Source organism: Pristiophorus japonicus, chromosome 1 (genome assembly GCF_044704955.1).
Source record: "Pristiophorus japonicus isolate sPriJap1 chromosome 1, sPriJap1.hap1, whole genome shotgun sequence".
Lineage (NCBI taxonomy): Eukaryota > Metazoa > Chordata > Chondrichthyes > Pristiophoridae > Pristiophorus > Pristiophorus japonicus.
This window is the reverse complement of record NC_091977.1, coordinates 20,452,772-20,473,278: the sequence shown is the minus strand read 5'-3', so window position 1 is coordinate 20,473,278 and position 20,507 is coordinate 20,452,772. Positions and strand designations below refer to the sequence as shown.

The 20,507-nt window shown below is 48.5% G+C and overlaps 1 protein-coding gene and 1 pseudogene across 5 annotated transcripts in view; one reads left to right on the top strand and one right to left on the bottom strand.

The window, feature by feature from the left end:
• The window catches only part of palld (palladin, cytoskeletal associated protein), a 508,296-nt gene that overhangs the window by 286,574 nt on the left and 201,215 nt on the right, over positions 1–20,507 (bottom strand). The window lies entirely within an intron of this gene.
• LOC139279411 (U2 spliceosomal RNA) lies at positions 4,674–4,912 on the top strand (annotated as a pseudogene).

Here is a 20,507-nt window from a genome sequence, read left to right as displayed (position 1 = left end):
GACTACACTCCAAAAGTACTTCATTGGCTGTAAAGTGCTTTGGGATGTCCTGAGGCGGTGAAAGGCGCTATATAAATGCAAGTCTTTCTTTTTCTTTTGTATTTAATATTATGCTAATACACAACGCACAAGTGGGAGTATTACCCTGTGATGTGAGGCTCCACCTAGTGGTTTTCCTTGCTATTGCACGACCTCGTGGTGAATGTGGGAAAGGGGGTAGAAATGCTGTTTCCTCCTGGGGCGCGATCACACCGGAGAAGAGGTGAAAGTAAAATGAGAAATACTGCAAATGCTGGAAATCTGTAACACTCAGCAGGTCAGTCAGCACTTGTGGAGAGAGAGAAACAGGGTAAATGTTTCAGGTGTGAACCTTTCATCAGTACTGGATTTGAACGTGACGCGTTATCTGCTCTGGCCAATATTTATCCCTCAATCAACATGAAAACAGATTATCGGATCATTATCACGTTGCTGTCTGTGGGAGCTTGCTGTGCACAAATTGGCTGCCGCGTTTCCCACATTACAACGACTACACTCCAAATGTACTTCATTGGCTGTAAAGCTCTTTGACATCTGGTGGTCGTGAAAGGTGCTATATAAATGCAAGTCTCTCTTTCCTTCTTTCTATATATTTCCAAGTTAGGATGGTGTGTGCCTTGGAGGGGAATGTGGAGGTGATCATAGAATCTTAGAATCAAAGCAGTTTACAGCATGGAAGGAGGCCATTCGGCCCATCGTGTCCATGCTGGCCAATAAAGAGCTATCCAGCCTAATCCCACTTTGCAGCTCTAGGTCCGTAGCTGGGATTGGTGGGGTGGGGGGCGAGGGCGGGGTTGAGGGTGCTGGGGAAGGTGTTGGGGGCAGTGGGGCGGGGGGCAGGGTGGAAGGGTGTTGGGGGCAGTGGGGCTGGGGACAGGGGGTGCTGGGGGCGGTGAGCCGGGGGGGGGCAGGGTGGAGGGTGCTGGGGGCAGTGGGGTGGGGGTTGGAGGGTGCTGGGGGCGGTGGGGAGGGGTGGGGGGGAGGCGGGGTTGAGAGTGCTGGGGGGAGGCGGTGTTGAGGGTGCTGGGGGTTGGTGGGGGGGAGGGGTGGCGCTCTGCCTGCACAGCACTGAGTCTGGGTCCAGCAACAGCCCCGTGTGAGTGAGTGTGTGAGTGAGTGAGTGAGTGAGTGTGACTGTGAGTGAGAGTGTGTGTGTGTGTGTGTGTAAGTGTGTGTGTAAGTGTGAGTGTGTGTGAGTGTGAGTGTGACTGTGAGTGAGTGTGTGTGTGTGTGTGTGTAAGAGTGAGTGTGAGTGTGTGTGTGTGTAAGAGTGTGTGTGTGAGTGTGAGTGTGAGTGTGTGTGAGTATGAGTGAGTGTGTGTGTGTGTATGTGTAGAATCATAGAATGACACAGCACAGAAGGAGGCCATTCGGCCCATCTTGCCTGTGCCGGTTCATTGAAAGAGCGGTCCAATTAGTCCCACTGCACCCCATGCTCTTTCCCCAATAGCCCTGCAAATTTGTACCCATCCAGTATTTTTCCACTGTGAATTACTATTGAATCTTTCCGTGCGGTGCATTCCAGAACACAAGTCGCAGTGTAAAAAAATTCTCTGCATCTCCCCACTGGTTCGTTTTGCCAATTATTTTAAAGCTGTGACCTCTGGTTACCGACCCACTTGCCAGTGGATACAGTGTCTCCCTATCTACTCTATCAAAACCCCTTCCTAACATGTGGACACCATGGGGCAGAAATTCGTTAGCTTAGCAGCGCTAAAAACGGTTGGAACAGGGGCGCTAAAGGGGTCGGAGCCACGAGCACCGGCATTCGTGCCGCTCGGCACATTAAATGCCCCCCCGCCCCCAGTTTCGACAGCGTAATGATTTTTGTTTTGTGCTGACTCTGTAGCGCACCCTAGTGGGACCGTCTGGGAAAGCGGGCGGTCCGAGCTGTTCCGGCAGCGGCGGGAAGGAATTAATACATCAGGTAAGTGCGATTGTTATTATTTTTGCAATGTATCTTTATATGTGGGGCGAGCAAGGTTGTGGGAATGTTTTTTAAGTTTTTTTGGTGATTTTTTCTCTCTCGGGAAGCCTCTCTCAGGGCGCTCTGAGACCAGATCTTTAGCTGGGGATTTTCGGTTGCTCAGCCGACCTAGTGCCCGAACAGAGATGTGGAACGCCTCCCTTTGCGCTCCGCTCCACACTCAGGGCCCAGCTGCTGAATTTTGTGGGCTGCCGTCGCAAACCGTTTCCCGCCGCAAAGTTTACCGTCCCGCCGCCATTAACACGGGCAGGCCCTCGAAATCGAGGAAGACTTGCTTCCATTCTGAAAGTGAGTTATTAGGTGACTGTACAGTCCAATATGGGAATTACAGTCTCTGTCACAGGTGGGACAGACAGTGGTTGAAGGAAAGGGTGGGTGGGGAGTCTGGTTTGCCGCACGCTCCTTCCGCTGCCTGCGCTTGTTTTCTGCATGCTCTTGGCGACGAGACGCGAGGTGCTCAGGGGCCTAATTAGCCCCCGACTGAATCTCCACCCCCCCCCCCCCCCAGGTGATGGGCAGAATCGAGCTCATCCATCGAGAATGTTGCTGAGCCTTGGCGTCTGTGCTCGGACTAGCAGGGGGCACACTTGGGGACAGGGAGGTCGACACCTGTGCAAATGACCTTCGGGTGAGGAGGGTGAACTGGAAGCACAAGGGAGGGGAGGGGTGAGCGGCTGGTCGGCGACAGCGACCACGGTCATGTTTGTAACTACGATGTAACACCACTGTACTACTGTATACACTCAACTTAGATGCACACCTTGACCACAGGGGGCGAACTTGTGGGAGACACTCCTTACCTGATCACACAGGTATATAAAGGGAGGTCCCACGCTGGGTCATCACTTCTGGAGTCCTGTAATAAAGAGTTAAGGTCACAGAGTGGCCTTGTCCCTGAAATGTGCCTCGTGTGATTTCATGCTGTAGAGTAAGGACTTTATACCCACAAGTGAACGGAACAGGATATTTATGGAAACGCTAATAAAGCTGCCACTCACTCCGCTGAACTCCGGAGCTCAATAGACCTCAAAGTGGACAATAAAGGCGTAGTTCTACGCAATCACACCTGTGGTGTTGTGCTTCACCTGACGAGTGCGTAACTCATAAAATTACCCGGTGGGATTATCGTGTCCGCCGTGGTTGTTGACCCCTCCGCCATGGGAAACAGGTCCTTCCTATCCATTCTTTCCAGGTCCTTCATAATTTTTGTACACCTCAATAAGGTCTCCCCTCAGCCTCCTCTGTTCCAAAGAATACAGACCCAGCATCTCCAATCTTTCCTCACAGCTAAAACTTCTCCAGTCCAAGGCAGCATCCTCGTAAATCTTCTCTTTACACTCTCTAGAGGTCTTTAAGATTATGAAGTGGTTTGATAGGGATTATGTTTTCACTGGTGGAACTAAGGGCCATAAATATAAGATAGCCACTAATAAATCCAATTGGGAATTCAGGAGAAAACTTCTTTACCCAGAGAATGGTGAGAATGTGTAACTCGCTACCACAGGGAGTGGTTGAGGCAAATAGCACAGATGCATTTAAGGGGAAGCTGAATAAACACATGAGGAAGAAAGGACTGTTGATAGGGTTAGATGAAAAGGAGTGGGAGGAGGCTCGTGTGGAGTATAAGCCCCGGCACATAGACTCTATGCAGTTGTATTTAATCTCTCCAGGTTTCAAACAATAATGAAGGGAACAATCTCTCTCAGGTCTTGTTATTGAGGGAGTGCAGCGAAGGTTCACCAGACTGATTCCCGGGATGGTAGGACTGACGTATGAGGAGAGACTGGATCGACTGGGCCTATATTCACTGGAGTTTAGAAGGATGAGGGGATCTCATAGAAACATCTAAAATTCTGACGGGACTGGACAGGTTAGATGCAGGAAGAATGTTCCCGATGTTGGGGAAGTCCAGAACCAGGGGTCACAGTCTAAGGATAAGGGGTAAGCCATTTAGGACCGAGATGAGGAGAAACTTCTTCACTCAGAGAGTTGTGAACCTGTGGAATTCTCTACCGCAGAGAGTTGTTGATGTCAGTTCGTTGGATATATTCAAAAGAGAGTTAGATATGGCCCTTACGGCTAAAGCGATCAAGAGGTATGGAGAGAAAGCAGGAAAGGGGTACTGAGATGAATGATCAGCCATGATCTTATTGAATGGTGGTGCAGGCTCGAAGGGCCGAATGGCCCACTCCTGCACCTATTTTCTATGTTTCTATGTCACATGGATTAGACACTTTCTCAGTACAGAGTCAGTCAATCTTTCAAATGAAAAACAGTGCACGAGTGTATAAAAGCTACTGTAAAACATAGAACCACAGAGGTCTACAGTGCAGAATAAGGCCATTCAGCCCATCTTGTCTACCCTGCTTTCCGCGAGAAATCGAAAACTAATCTCGCTGTCTCCCACTCTCCCCGTGGCAATATATTTTCCTCTGCTTCTGATACGTGACCGGTTGTTGATTGCAGTATGTAGTGGTGTCTGCTTCAAGTACACTCTGTGGAACAGCATTGCACGCTCCACCAACTCTCAGCATGAGAAATCTCCCCTACTCTCCCGAGGCGCCTCGCTCCCTATGCGACAGGTTTAAATTGATGGTCCCCCACCACTGACTCGCCAACCGGAGGAAACTGGTTGGTGCATCTCTTCCTCGCTTCTCGGCCTTTTGGCTAAGATCATGCGTAACTGACCTGACAGGGGAGTAACCACCATAACCCCAAGGTGGTTCTCCCTGGATCAGGAAGGTATATGCTTGCTTTTTTGGAAATAGGAGGTGGGTGGGGTGGCTTGACCCATCCACCTCCACGGAGGTGTGTGGGGGACCTGACCCATCCACCTCCATGGCACGAACCTGGTATTGCAGTACTTCCAGGAACGGTGCAGTGGCTCTAGGCCTTTTGGCTAAGAGCATTGGCGCAGAGTGATCCTTGGCGTGTGCAAGGTGACCTCTGGCGTTTGTGATTTGACAAAGAATTGGAACGATTGGCTACGAATTTCAAAAAAAAAAAAAAATCTCTTCCTCTCTCGAAAAGCGGTCTCCGGACCACTCTCTTTGATCACGCCTTTATCACCTCTTCACACCTGAGTCAGTGTCTGCCTCTGCGCAGTGCCTGAAGACATTTCGCTCTGGCAAAGGAGTTGCTTAATTACAGGTTGTCGTCAACTATAACGCTTCGTTTTCAACAGCTTTCCATTAGCCGTGGGGAGAATTGCTATTAAATATAATTGCGCAATTGGAGTGCTTGAACTCCTCTCCGACACGCACATTGTCCCGTGATTTGCCGTCAGCGGCAAAGCAAAGGTGTTCGCTTACAAATAGCTGGCCCCGTAGTAAACTACCCCCAAAGATCCTGCCATCTCTGTGGCGGGATGTTCGGTTTTCCCACGTACAATTGATATCAACGCAAGTTAATGGGGAATCCCTAACGCGAGCTGCCGCAACCAATGTTCCCTCTTATTTCTTTTGGCGTTCATAGTTTCGCGTATGAACTAGGGTCAAATCAGGTACGAAAGAGAAATAGAGCGAGGAAAAGAAAAATTGGATTATGAAAAAAGACTTGGATTCATATAGTGCCTTTCACGGCCACCTGGTGTCTCAAAGTACTTTACAGCCAATTTTTGGGGTGTATTCACTGTTGTAATGTGGGAAACATGGCAGCCAATTTGCACACACAGCAAGATCCCAAAATCAGCATTGTGATAATGACCAAATAATCTGTTTTTATGTTGAATGCGGGATAAATATTGGCCAAGACACCGGGGATAACTCTCCTGCTCTTCAAAATAGTGCCATGGGATCTTTTATGTCCAACTGAGAGAGTAGACAGGGCCTCAGTTTAACTTCTCATCTGAAAGACGGCACCTCCAACAGTGCAGCACTCCCTCAGCACTGCACTGGAGTTTCAGCCTAGATTTTTTTTGTGCTCAAGTCCCTGGAGTGGGACTTGAACCCACAATCTTCTGACTCAAGAGGCGAGAGTGCTACGCACTGAGCCACAGCTGACATATGAGAAAGAGGAAAGAGACAGAAAGGAAAAGTAAGAGAGAAATTAAAAATTAAAGATTTTAGAACCCTCTGACAACAATTTACTACCTGCAGGAGTGAGAGTCCAAAGTTTCAATTCTTCCCTTTCTGGGCCAGAGAGGTTGAGTGGCACTGCAGTAACATAAATCGCCGTATGTCGTTAAGTACCAGCCCTAACTCTCTGCAATGAGTTTAATTTGTTTTAACAATGCAAATGTAGCAATTTCTTGACACTCGCGGGTAGGTTGAGGACGAACTGCCGTTTGTGCGAGGCTAACGGCGGAGTGGTACAAATCGCTCAGCAACATCCGACAATTCGCAACACACGGGCGCCTTATCCTTGCTACAAGTTGCTGTTTTTTAAACAAATGGTGAGCACATTTAACTCGCTGTCATAGTCCCAGCAAATTCTGGCCCGCAGTCACTAATGGTACATTTATATTAACGACGTGACCTCTTTGGCAGCAGCTTTATGATAGAGACCAGGGGACTGAAATTGCACCCCGTTTCAAAGGTTTATTTACCACAGCTGTGGTTGAGGCTGCCTCTTGAACGAAATTCCGCTCTTTGTTGTTTTTTTTAAATTCGGATCCAGAAGTTGCTCTTAATGGGGGCGGTGACTACACCAGAGGGGTGGATACGCAGCCATGGCAACACCTGAAGGGCGGAAGTTGGGGGCGGTGCAGAGTGGCCGTCGCGATGATGTCATCACGGTGCCGCGTCACCATGGCTCTCCCCTTCACTTAAAGGGGAGAGCCTCTGTGATTTTAAAACTTCGGCCCACAGGGAGGATCTCGGCCGGGTCAGCAGCCTGGCACCCAAGAGGGGCATAATTGTCGGGCCGACATGGCAGTCGGCCGACAAAAAAACAAAACATGGAGGCAGCGGCAGTGCGCCCTCCCCTTTAAGGGAAGCCTCACCGCCGCTGCAGAAGGCCGCAGCCTCACTGGACCTCCAGGAAAGAAACAGATTTTGTCACTGCTGGGCAGGCCGAAGAGCTTCAGAGGGGAATGTTGCCGTTGGGTGTTAGATCTGCGGTGAACACGGTGATGACGCACTTACCACGGATCAGCAGCAGAGCGGCCGGGGAGGATCGCCGGGAAACCGCGGAAGGGCAATTGGGCAATCAGCGGCCATTCCGCGAAAAGTCGGCGGCCACTTCACTCTGCAGCATGGCCGCCGATTTGCCGTGGTCACAGGCCTTAAGGAGAGAGGCAATTTTGGCCCCAGTGCTCCTGCCTCTGGCAGCAAGAGTACAACAGTAGCCACTGCTGGCAACAGTGGCTACTGCAGCATGCCAATCTCCCTGGCCACCTTGATCATCAACAACAATTGCACATATATATATATATATATAGCGCCTTTAACATAGTAAAATATCCCGAGGAGCTTCACAAGAAGCGTAATCAGTCAAAAACCATGATACCGAGCCCAAGAAAGAGACATTAGTACTGGTGACCAAACACTTGGTCAAACAGGTCGGGTTTAAGCAGTGTCTTAGAAACATAGAAACATAGAAACATAGAAAATAGGTGCAGGAGTAGGCCATTCGGCCCTTCTAGCCTGCACCGCCATTCAATGAGTTCATGGCTGAACATTCAACTTCAGTACCCCATTCCTGCTATAGAAACATAGAAAAAAGTTGAGACTGCAGGGGGAGCCAATTCCCCAGCTGAGACCCCAGGCAGCTGAAGGCACGACCGCCAATAGTGGAGCAAAGGAGATCGGTGATGCGCAAGAGGCCAGAAATGGAGGACCACAGAGGTCTTGGGAGGATTGTTGGGCTAGAGGAGGTGACAGGGATCGGGTGGGTGTGAGGCTCCGGAGGGATTTGAGATCCAGGATGAGAATTTAAAATTGAGGCATTGCCGGTCTGGGAGCCAATGTAAGCCTGCGTCAATGGAGCAGCGTGGAGGCCCCGACCTGCGTGAGAACACCAGCGGGACCATAAAAGAAGCGGGGTGGTGGCCCCGGGGAGCAGCGTGGAGGCACACTACTCCAAACCGGCAGCGGAGAGTGACGTCATCAAGGTCCAGGTCGGTGATTGGAGCGTGGACAGATACAGCAGGAGTGGCGAGGTCGGGGCAAAGGACTGTGGAGGGACGTGATCGTGGCCCAGGGGAGGCGTGAGTTCGGGGCCAGGGGCCCGGGGCCCGGGGCAGCACGGACCAGCCCACACTGCGATATGTGCGCGCACTAGGTCCGTGCAGCAGAGCTGGTCTCCAGTCGTCTTGGTTAACCCTTGCCACTGGACAAGACCGAGCTCTGTCAAGTCCGTGTGGTGGCTGGTGTGCAACGGCCACCACACGTTAAAAAAATCCACGCCCAGGCATCTTCCATCCTTGAGGATGTAGTTCGGGTCTTTCATTGGAACATCTGTGAACTCGTCCTTTTTTGGCGTGGAAGCAAGTCATCCTCGTTTCGAGCGACCCCCTATGATGCTGATGCCTCAATAGTGGGGCTCAGAAGTACATATAATATACAGCACAGAAACAGGCCATTCGGCCCAATGAGTATGTGCTGGTGTTTATACTCCACACGAGTGCACTTCAAAAGCACTTCATTGGCTGTAAAACACTTTGCGATAACCTGAGATCATAAGAACATAAGAATTAGGAGCAGACTCCTCGAGCCTGCTCCGCCATTCAACAAGATCATGGCTGATCTTCGACCTCAACTCCACTTTCCTGCACCGTCCCCAAATCCCTTCATTTCTCTAGAGTCCAAAAATCTATCTATCTCAGCCTTGAATATACTCAATGACTGAGCATCCTTTTGGGGTAGAGAATTCCAAAGATTCACCACCCTCTGAGTGAAGAATTTCCTCATCTCTGTCCTAAATGGCCGACCCCTTATCCTGAGACTGTGACCCCTAGTTCTCGACTCTCCAGCCAGGGGAAACAACCTCTTGGCATCTACCCTGTCAGTCCCCCTCAGAATCTTTAATGTCATGAAAGGCGCTATATAAAAATTAATTGTTTCTTTGCCTGCTACACGAGTTTATTGGTAAGTTAAAGAGGGGGCACCATAGGAGGATTCCAACATGGTGAAAGGGGAATGAAGAGTGCATCGGCCGTAGATCTGGAGCTGATCCACGCTGCCCGAGCTCCCTGACATCAGCAAGTGCCTGCAGCTGGAATAATAACCTTGGCGATTACAACCTTTACACAGCAGCCATATTCGCACGTCCCCACCGGCGAAATCTGTGACCTGAACTCTGACCTCGCATTGCAAACAAAGGCGGATCCCACAGTGTCGGGGCACAGGCAAGGCGGAGGTCACTTCTTGTTCAACACGTTCGCTCACACCCCGTCTGGTGTACCGCTGCCCAGGCTGCTCCAGGGAAGACAAATATTGTCTCTGCGGGGAAAAGCGCACAAGGGTAGCCACCTGAGTAGACAAAGCTCTGAGCCTTTGTGTCAACAGGGTCTTTGATGGGAAAAGATTGATGGGCAGAAGGAAATGATAGTAGGTGTGTTGAGTAAAACATGCCCGTTCTACTGTCATTATCCTCTGATAATCGAAAGTCACTGCTGGCAATTGACGGTGCAATTGCCACAAGAATTTCTTAGCCCGGGCCTTTGAAAGAAACGTAAGATTTACACCAGTTACCCAATGGATTACAAAGTACATGAGAACATAAAAAATAGGAGCAGGAGTAGGCCATTCGGCCCCTCGAGCCTGCTCCGCCATTCAATAAGATCATGGCTGATCTGATCTTGGGCTCAACTCCACTTCCCTGTCTGCTCCCCATAACCCTTCACTCCCTTATCGCTCAAAAATCTGTCTATTTGCGCCTTAAATATATTCAATGACCCAGTCTCCACAGCTCTCTGGGGCAGAGAATTCCACAGATTTATGACTCTTTGAGAGAAGAAATTCCTCCTCATCTCCGTTTTAAATGGGAGACCCCTTATTCTGAAACTATGCCCCCTAGTTCTGGGGGAAACATCCTCTCTGCATCCACCTTGTCGAGCCCCCTCAGTATTTTATATGTTTCAATACAATCATCTCTCATTCTTCTAAACTCCAATTACAGGCCCAACCTGCTCAACCTTCCATCATAAGTCAACCCCTTCATCTCAGGAATCAACCTAGTGAACCTTCTCTGAACTGCCTCCAATGCAAGTAATGGCTTATTATATATAAAAAATAAATGAACAGCACAGAAGGAGGCCAAGGGGCATCATATAGCAGCTTTCAGTCTCAGGATGTCCCAAAGTGCTTTGCAGCCAATTAAGTACTTTTGAAACGCAGTCGCTGTTGTAACGTAGGGAAAACCGGCAGCCAGTTTACGCACAGCAAGCTCCCACTAACAAAATAAATGACCACAAAATCAGTTTTGTGAATATTGGTTGAGGGAGAAATGTTGGCCAGGATAATTACCCTGCTGTTCTTTAAACAGTGGCCATGGGAGCTGTTTAGTATCGCCTGAGAGGGCAGACGGGGCCTCGGTTTAACGTCTCACCCCGAAAGGCGGCATCTCTGTCAGTGCAGCACTCCATCAGTACTGCACTGGGCGGTGTCAGCCTAGATTGTGTACTGAAGTCACACCTGAAGTTAAAATTGAGGCGTTGCCGGAGCGGGAGCCAATATAGGTCAGCGGGTACAGGGGCGATGGGTGAACGGAACTGGGTGCGAGTTAGACTATGGGCAGCAGAGTTTTGGATGAGCTCAAGTTCAAGAACTTGGAGAGATGCTAGTAAGTTCCCTGTGTGGCCAACTATTGGAGTTAACGAAACTGTCTCCAAGAGGTGATCTTGCTTTGATGTTCTTGTTTACCCGTGGCTACATGTTGAGGGGAGCGGTAACGTGCCGTAGCAACTAGCTGCGGCAACCTAGGTTTACATCACACCTTCAGTCTGGCAGAATGTCCCAACACGCTTCACAGTTGATCAGTTCAGAGCCAGAATAAGGGAAAGAAAGAAATAAAGACTTGCATTTCAACATCTTCTTCTCTTAGGCAGCCCCTCAGCACAGCACTGGAGCATCAGCCTAGATTTAGGTGCTCACCTTACTACTAGGGGAATCAAGGGGTATGGTGAGAAAGCAGGAATGGGGTACTGAAGTTGCATGTTCAGCCATGAACTCATTGAATGGCGGTGCAGGCTAGAAGGGCCGAATGGCCTACTCCTGCACCTATTTTCTATGTTTCTATGTTTCTATACCTGCCCGTAAGGAACAGCCTCTTGGACGAGGCTCCAGAAGATGTTTAGAACCATGGAACCATGCCCCAGCAACAGCCTGTGCCTCCAGTACAGGAATCGAGGACATTGGAAGGGGTTAAAGAAAAAACAAGAGTAAAAGTAATTATATTTCGATGGCCAGTGAACTGAGAGCAATGGTTTGACATCGGTGCCCGTATTTCTTCAATAAACAGGAAGGGGGCCGTTGCAGTGTGAACATGAGACAACCAGCTGTGAATGAATAAATTGCAGGTAGCTCCACAATGCATTGCAAAATGCCTTTGTCACCCCAGACATGACCTATTCCAATGCACGCCTGGCTCGCCTCCCAAGTTCAACCAGACGCAAGTCTGAGGTCATCCAAAACTCAGCTGCCTGTGTCCTAACTCACACCAAGTCCCGTTCGCCCATCACCCCAGTGCTCGCTGACGTGCATTGGTTCCTGGTTAAGCAACACTTTGATTTCCAAATTCACACTTCAGATCTCTCCATGGTCTCGCCCCTCCCTAATTCTGTAATCACCTCCATTCCCACAATCCCCCCTCCACCGGGATATCTGTGCTCCTCTAATTCTGCCCTCTTGAGCATCCCTGATTATAATCGCTCAACCATTGGTGGCCGTGCCTTCTGTTGCCTGGGCCCTAAGCTCTGGAATTCTCTCCCTAAACCTCTCTGCCTCGCTACCTCTCTTTCCTCCTTTAAGATGCTCCTTAAAATCTACCTCTTTGACCAAGCTTTTTGGTCACCTGCCCTAATTTCTTCTTATGTGACAAATTTTGTCTTACAACACACCTGTGAAGCACCTTGCCATGTTTTACTATGTTACAGGCGCTATATAAATACAAGATGTCGTGGTTGTTGAAAGCAGATTCGCTGATAGCTATCTGACTAACTCTCTCAGAATCTCCACATTACAGCCCGTCTCAGTGCCAGAGACTAAATATTATGGGGGAGAAATTCCTCCGCTTGATATTTCTGTGAATCGTTAGAGTTTTCATTACTGCTGGGCACGGTCCGAGGCTCATTGTATCACTGATTCCGAACAGTTTTCAGCAAACACATCACCCTGGTGTAAAGGCACAGGCTGTCCTGCTCTAAATAAAGAAAGAACTTGCATTTATAACACCACCTTTCTCACCCTCAGGACATCCCAAAGCACTTCACAGCCAATTATATTTTTGAGCTGCAGTCACTGTTGCAATATAGGAAACGCGGCAGTCAAATTGTGCACAGCAAGCTCCCACAATTAGTTTATGACCAGATGTCCCGGCCAATATTTACCCCTCAATCAACATCACTTAAAAAACAGATTATCTGGTCATTGCCATAGTATTATTTGTGGAAGCTTGCTGTGTTCAAATTGGCTGTCGCGTTTCCTGCATTACAACAGTGACTACACTTCAAAAGTACTTCATTTGCTGTAAAGCACTTCAGGACTTTCCAAGATCATGTACGATGCTATACCCGCCCTCCTATATGGCTCAGAGACATGGACTATATACAGCAGGCACCTCAAAGCGCTGGAGAAGTACCACCAGCGTTGTCTCCGCAAGATCCTGCAAATCCACTGGGAGGACAGACGCACCAACGTTAGCGTCCTCAATCAAGCCAACATCGAAGCACTGGCCACGCTCGACCAGCTCCGTTGGGCGGGCCACACTGTCCGCATGCCCGACACGAGACTCCCTAAGCAAGTGCTCTACTCGAAACTCCTTCACGGCAAGCGAGCCCCAGGTGGGGAGAGAAAACGCTCCAAGGACACCCTCAAAGCCTCCTTGATAAAGTGCAACATCCCCATCGACACCTGGGAGTCCCTGGCTCAAGACCGCCCTAAGTGGAGGAAGAGCATCTGGGAGGGCGCTGAGCACCTCGAGTCTCATCGCCGAGAGCAAGTGCAGACAGCGGAAGGAGCTTGCGGCAAACCAGACTCCCCACCCACCCTTTTCTTCAACGACTGTCTGTCCCAGCTGTGACAGAGACTGTAATTCCTGTATTGGACTGTTCAGTCACCTGAGAACTCACTTTTAGGGTGGAAGCAAGTCTTCCTTGATTTCGAGGGACTGCCTATGATGATGATGAAGGTGCTATAGAAATGCAAGTCTTTTCTTTTTTGGATTATCTCTTTTTAGTGATGTTGGTTGAGGGATAAATATTGATCAGAATGCCAGTGGGAGCACCCCTGCTTTTCTTCAAAATAGTGCAATGGGATCTTTTATGTCCATCTGAGAGAGCAGTCGGTCCCTCGGCTTAACGTCTCATCTGAAAGACAGCACCTCCGACAGTGCAGCACTCCCTCAGTACTCAGGCTTTGAGTCCCACTACAGAGACTGGAGCACAATAATCTAGGCTGACACTCCCAGGGCAGTTTTGAATGAGACATTACTGCAAGGCCCCGTCTGCTCTCTCAGATGGACGTAGAAGGTCCCGTGGCACTATTTCGAAGAAGAGCAGGGGAGTTATCCCCGGTGTCCTGGCCAATATTTATCACTTAATCAACCTCACTAAAAAACAGATTATCTGGCCATCATCACGTTGGTGTTTGTGGGAGCTTGCTGTGGGCAAATTGACTGCCGCGTTTCCCACATTACAACAGTGCTTACACGTCATTGGTTGAAAAGCGCTTTGGGACATCCCTAAGGGTGCTATATAAATGTAAGTCTTTCTTTTCACATGGCCTCAATGTTTGACTGTCAGATTCAACTGCTTTGCTGCCTCTTTCCTCCTTCAAGATGCTCCTTAAAACCTGTTATATATGCAGGCTATAGAAATACTCTTTGTGCAGTCACTGTATAGTTGAACAAAATGGAGACTTGTGTACCTGATGTATGATAAGGTTTGCACTGTGTATATACTATGCTGGCACCACTAGAGGGTGCAACTGGTAGAGACCAGGGTTTCCTGTCCTGGTGGCAGGGGCTGTATAAAAAGGTAGCCTCACTCTGGAGTTACGAATAAAGGACCAATGTCACTACAGTTTGAGTACAACACATTGCCTCGTGGAGTCATTCATAAGTGCATCACAGACACAACAAAACCTACCTCTCTGACCAAGCTTTTGGTCACCTGCCCTAACTTTTTCTTATGTGCCACATTGAAAAAAACACCAAATCATCGCTACTTTTTCATCCACACTACCTTGCCGCTCAGGATAAGTTAAACGATCCACCATCCGCTCCCTTGTGACTGACCGAAGGCGATGCGATATTGTCAGAATCAATCAGTAAGTGTCAACCCGCTCACTCACCCTGTAGGTTCCCAGACTCAGGCCAGTGTGAGCAGCTTAACTTGACTGCAAGAGGACAAGAAGTCGGTTCACCTGGCGAATCCAAGAGGGGGGAGTTATTTGCAGAGTGTGCGATTCGCCGCAACTGTCCCCAGCCCAGGTTCAAAAAGAACGTGCCGGTGTTGGAACTCGGAAATTAAAACTTAAAAAAAATTTGTTCCTGGGATGTGGGCATCGCTGGCAAGGCCAGTATTTATTGCTCATCCCTAATTGTCCTCGAGAAGGTGGTGGTGAGCCGCCCCTTCTAAAACTGTTGCAGTCCGTGTGGTGAAGGTGCTCCCAAAGTACTGTTGGGGAGGGAATTCCAGGATTTTGACCCAGCGACGATGAAGGAATGGCGATATGCTTCCAAGTCAGGATGGTATGGTGTGTGGTGTTCCCATATGTTTGCCGTCCTTGTCCTTCTAGGAGGTAGAGGTTGCAGGTTTGGAAGGTGCTGCCGAAGAAGCCTTGGCGAGTTGCTGCAGTGCATCTTGTCGATGACGCACACTGCAGCCACGGTGCGCCGGTGGTGGAGGGAGTGAATGTTGAAGGTGGTGGATGGGGTGTCAATCAAGCGGACTCCTTTGTCCTGGATGGTGTCGAGCTTCTCGAGTGTTGTTGGAGCTGCGCTCATCCAGGCAAGTGGAGAGTATTCCATCACACTCCCGACTTGTGCCTTGTAGATGGTGGAAAGGCTTTGGGGAGTCAGGAGGTGAGACACTCACTGCAGAATACCCAGCCTCTGACCTGCTCTTGTAGTCACAGTATTTATATGGCTGGTCCAATTAATTTTCTCGTCAATGGTGACCTCCAGGTGTTGATGGTGGGGTATTTGACAGTGGTAATGCCGTTGAATGTCACAGGGCGGTGGTTAGACTCTCGCTTGTTGGAGATGGTACACACCGGAAACAACACAGCGGCTCAGTCAACCTCTGTGAAAAGCCAGGTGATCAGGTGTAGTGCCGGAGCCAGTTCAAAGGTCGTTGCACCCTAAACCTCTCCACCTTCCCACCTCCTTCTCCTCCTTGATGACTATCCTTTGAAACCCACCTATTTGACCCACCGTTCCCAATACCATCTTCATTGGCTTGGCTTCCACCTTTGCCTGTGAAGAGCAGGGGGATGTTTTGGGATGAAACGTTCACCTGTCCAGCCTCTTCACAGATGCTGCTATACCTCAGAGAATCTTTATATGGCGTCTATTCTACCAGGTGCAACAGCACAGATCCTGTCCTCACTAAACCCCAGCTCGCTTTCAGTTCTCTCACTGGAGGCTGTTCAAGAAGTTGGTGGGTGGGGTGTGGGACGACATGGCTGATTTTCCCCTTTCTAGCTCACTGAGCATTAAAGATTTAGATGAAGGAATTGAGTGTAATATCTCCAAGTTTGCAGATGACACTAAACTGGGTGGCAGTGTGAGCTGTGAGGAGGACGCTAAGAGGCTGCAGGGTGACTTGGACAGGTTAGGTGAGTGGGAAAATGTATGGCAGATGCAGTATAATGTGGATAAATGTGAGGTTATCCACATTGGGGGCAAAACCACAAAGGCAGAATATTATCTGATTGGCGGGTGATTAGGAAAAGGGGAGGTGCAACGAGATCTGGCTGTCATGGTACATGAGTCACTGAAAGTTGGCATGCAGGTACAGCAGGTGGTGAAGAAGGCAAATGGCATGTTGGCCTTCATAGCTAGGGGTTTTGAGTATAGGAGCAGGGAGGTCTTACTGCAGTTGTACAGGGCCTTGGTGAGGCCTCACCTGGAATATTGTGTACAGTTTTGGTCTCCTAATCTGAGGAAGGACATTCTTGCTATTGAGCGAGTGCAGCGAAGGTTCACCAGACTGATTCCTGGGATGGCTGGACTGACAGATGAGGAGAGACTGGATCGACTGGGCCTGTATTCACTGAAGTTTAAAAGGATGAGAGGGGATCTCATAGAAACATATAAAATTCTGACAGGATTGGGCAGGTTAGATACAGGAAGAATGTTCCCGATGTTGGGGAAGTCCAGAACCAGGGGACACAGTCTTAGGATAAGGGGTAAGCCATTTAGGACTGGGATGAGGAGAAACTTCTTCACTCAGAGTTGTTAACCTATGAAATTCCCTACCGCAGAGAGGTGTTGATGCCAGTTCGTTGGATATATTCAAGAGGGAGTTTGATATGGCCCTTACGGCTAAAGGGATCAAGGGGTATGGAGAGAAAGCAGGAAAGGGGTACTGAGGTGAATGATCAGCCATGATCTTATTGAATGGTGGTGCAGGCTCGAAGGGCTGAATGGCCTACTCCTGCACCTATTTTCTATGTTTCTATGGCATACTGGTTATGTTACTGTAGTAATAATCCAGAGATGTGGAGTAATGATCAGGAGATACGAGGTCAAATCCCATGATGGGCAGCTGAGAAATTTAAATTAAATTGATTAAATAAATCTGGAATAAAAAGCTACTGGCAGTAATGGTGACCATAAAACTACTGGATTGTTGAAAATAACATCTGGTTAGCTAATGTCCTTTAGGGAAGCAAATCGGCTATTTTTATCTGGCCTACATGTGACTCCAGACTCACAGCAATGCTGACTCTTAACTTCCCTCTGCAATGCCACTTATTCAAGAAAGTGGCTCACCACCATCTTCTTGAGGGCAATTAGGGAATGGGCCTTACCAGCAAACTCCACATCCTGTGTGCAAATAAAATATATGGCAGTATCCCAACCATCACACAACGACAGGCTTATTGCACTGAGCGAGCAATCTCACTCTCACAAACAGCAATATGATAATGATAATGACCAGAATCTCTGTTTTTATTATGGTGATTGAGGAATAATTATTGGCCAGGAGACCGGGGATAACTCCCCTGCTCTTCTTTTACATATCAGACAGGGGCTCGGTTTAATGTCTCATAGGAAAGACGGCATCTCTGACAGTGCAACATCATCATCATAGGCAGTCCCTCGAAATCGAGGAAGACTTGCTTCCACTTCAAAAGTGAGTTCTCAGGTGACTGTACAGTCCAACACGGGAATTACAGTCTCTGTCACAGGTGGGACAGACAGTGGTTGAAGGAAAGGGTGGGTGGGGAGTCTGGTTTGCCGCAAGCTCGTTCCGCTGCCTGCTCTTGATTTCTGTATGCTCTCAGTGACGAGACTCGAGGTGCTCAGCGCCTTCCCGGATGCTCTTCCTCCAGTTGGTCTTAGGCCAGGGATTCCCAGGTGTTGGTCGGTATGTGCATTTTATCATGGAGGCTTTGAGGGTCTCCTTGAAATGTTTCCTCTGCCCACCTGGGGATCGCCTGCTGCGTAGGAGTTCTGAGTAGAGCGCTTGCTTTCAGAGACTCGGGTCCTGAACTTAAGGAAAGGTAACTTCGATGATATGAGATGTGCATTGGCTAGAATAGACTGGCGAATGATACTTAAAGGGTTGACGGTGGATAGGCAATGGTAAACATTTAAAGATCACATGGATGAACTTCAACCATTGTACATCCCTGTCTGGAGTAAAAATAAAACGGGGAAGGCGGCTCAACTGTGGCTAACAAGGGAAATTAAGGATAGTGTTAAATCCAAGGAAGAGTCATATAAATTGGCCAGAAAAAGCAGCAAACCTGAGGACTGGGAGAATTTTATAATTCAGCAGAGGAGGAGAAAGGATTTAATTAGGAGGGGGAAAATAGAAAGGAAGCTTGCTGGGAACATAAAAACTGACTGAAAAAGCTTCTATAGATATGTGATGAGAAAAAGATTAGTGAAGACAAACGTAGGTCCCTTTCAGTCAGATTCAGGTGAATTTATAATGAGGAACACAGAAATGGCAGACCAATTGGACAAATGCTTTGGTTCTGTCTTCACGAAGGAAGACACAAGTAACCTTCCGGAAATACTAGGGGACCGAGGGTCCAGTGAGAAGGAGGAACTGAAGGAAATCCTTATTAGGCGAGAAATTGTGTTAGGGAAATTGATGGGATTGAAGGCCGATAAATCCCCGGGGCCTGATTGTCTGCATCCCAGAGTACTTAAGGAATTGGCCCTAGAAATAGTGGATGCATTGGTGATAATTTTCCAACAGTCTATCGACTCTGGATCAGTTCCTATGGATTGGAGGGTAGCTAATGTAACACCACTTTTTAAGAAAGGAGGGAGAGAAAAAACAGGTAATTATAGACCAGTTAGCCTGACATCAGTAGTGGGGAAAATGTTGGAATCAATTATTAAAGATGAAATAGTAGCGCATTTGGAAAGCAGTGACAGGATCGGTCCAAGTCAGCATGGATTTATGAAAGGGAAATCATGCTTGACAAATCTTCAGGAATTTTTTGAGGATGTAACTAGTAGAGTGGACAAGGGAGAACCAGTGGATGTGGTGTATTTGGACTTTCAAAAGGCTTTTGACAAGGTCCCACACAAGAGATTGGTGTGCAAAATTAAAGTACATGGTATTGGGGGTAATGTACTGACATGGATAGAGAACTGGTTGGCAGACAGGAAGCAGAGAGTCGGGATTAATGGGTCCTTTTCAGAATGGCAGGCAGTGACTAATGGGGTACCGCAAGGTTCAGTGTTGGGACCCCAGCTATTTACAATAAACATCAATGATTTAGATGAAGGAATTGAGTGTAATATCTCCAACTTTGCAGATGACACTAAGCTGGGTGGCGGTGTGAGCTGTGAGGCGGATGCTAGGAGGCTGCAGGGTGACTTGGACAGGTTAGGCGCGTAGGCAAATACATGGCAGATGCAGTATAATGTGGATAAATGTGAGGTTATCCACTTTGGTGGTAAAAACACGAAGGCTGAATATTATCTGAATGGCGGCAGATTAGGAAAAGGGGAGGTGCAAGAGATCTGGGTGTCATGGTTCATCAGTCATTGAAAGTTGGCATGTAGATTCAGCAGGCGGTGAAGAAGGCAAATGGTATGTTGGTCTTCATAGCTAGGGGATTTGAGTATAGGAGCAGGGAGGTCTAACTGCAGTTGTACAGGGCCTTGGTGAGGCCTCACCTGGAATATTGTGTTCAGTTTTGATCTCCTATTCTGAGGAAAGACGTTCTTGCTATTGAGGGAGTGCAGTGAAGGTTCACCAGACTGATTCCCGGGATGGCAGAACTGACATATGAGGAGAGACTGGATCGACTGGGCCTGTATTCACTGGAGTTTAGAAGGATGAGAGGGGATCTCATAGAAACATATAAAATTCTGACGGGACTGGACAGGTTAGATACAGGAAGAATGATCCCGATGTTGAGGAAGCCCAGAACCAGGGGACGTAGTCTAAGGATAAGGGGTAAGCCATTTAGGATTGAGATGAGGAGAAACTTCTTCATTCAGAGAGTTGTTAACCTGTGGAATTCCCGACCGCAGAGAGATATTGAGGCCAGTTCATTGGATATATTCAAGAGAGAGTTAGATATGGCTCTTATGGCTAAAGGGATCAAGGGGTATGGAGAGAACGCAGGAAAGGGGTACTGAGGTGAATGATCAGCCATGATCTTATTGAATGGTGGTGCAGGCTCGAAGGGCTGAATGGCCTACCCCTGCACCTATTTTCTATGTTTCTATGTTTGGGAGTCTCGTGTTGGGCAGGCAGATAATGTGGCCCGCCCAATGGAGCTGGTCGAACGTGTTCAGTACTTCGATGCTGGGGATGTTGGCTGATCGAGAACAGTGACGTTGGTGCATCTATCCTCACAGAGGATTAGATTTATGTGCTAGAATCTCTGGAATGGGACTTGAACCTGCAACCTTCATGACTCAGATGTGAGGGTGCTACCCACTGAGCCACTGGCTGATAAAATTGACTCTGGCCCCGCCCTTCCCCGGTCTGTGTGGTTCAGCTATCGTGGAGGCAGCGCGCATCTTCCCAAGTCACCCATTCTCAGATATTGTTCTCAATAGTTTTCATAAAATTAGTCGGCTCAATCACAGGGAGGTTTCAAACTCATATTTTCAGTCTTCCAACAAAGCGATGGAATGTTGCCACTGCCACCGCTGTATGCATCACTGGTCACAC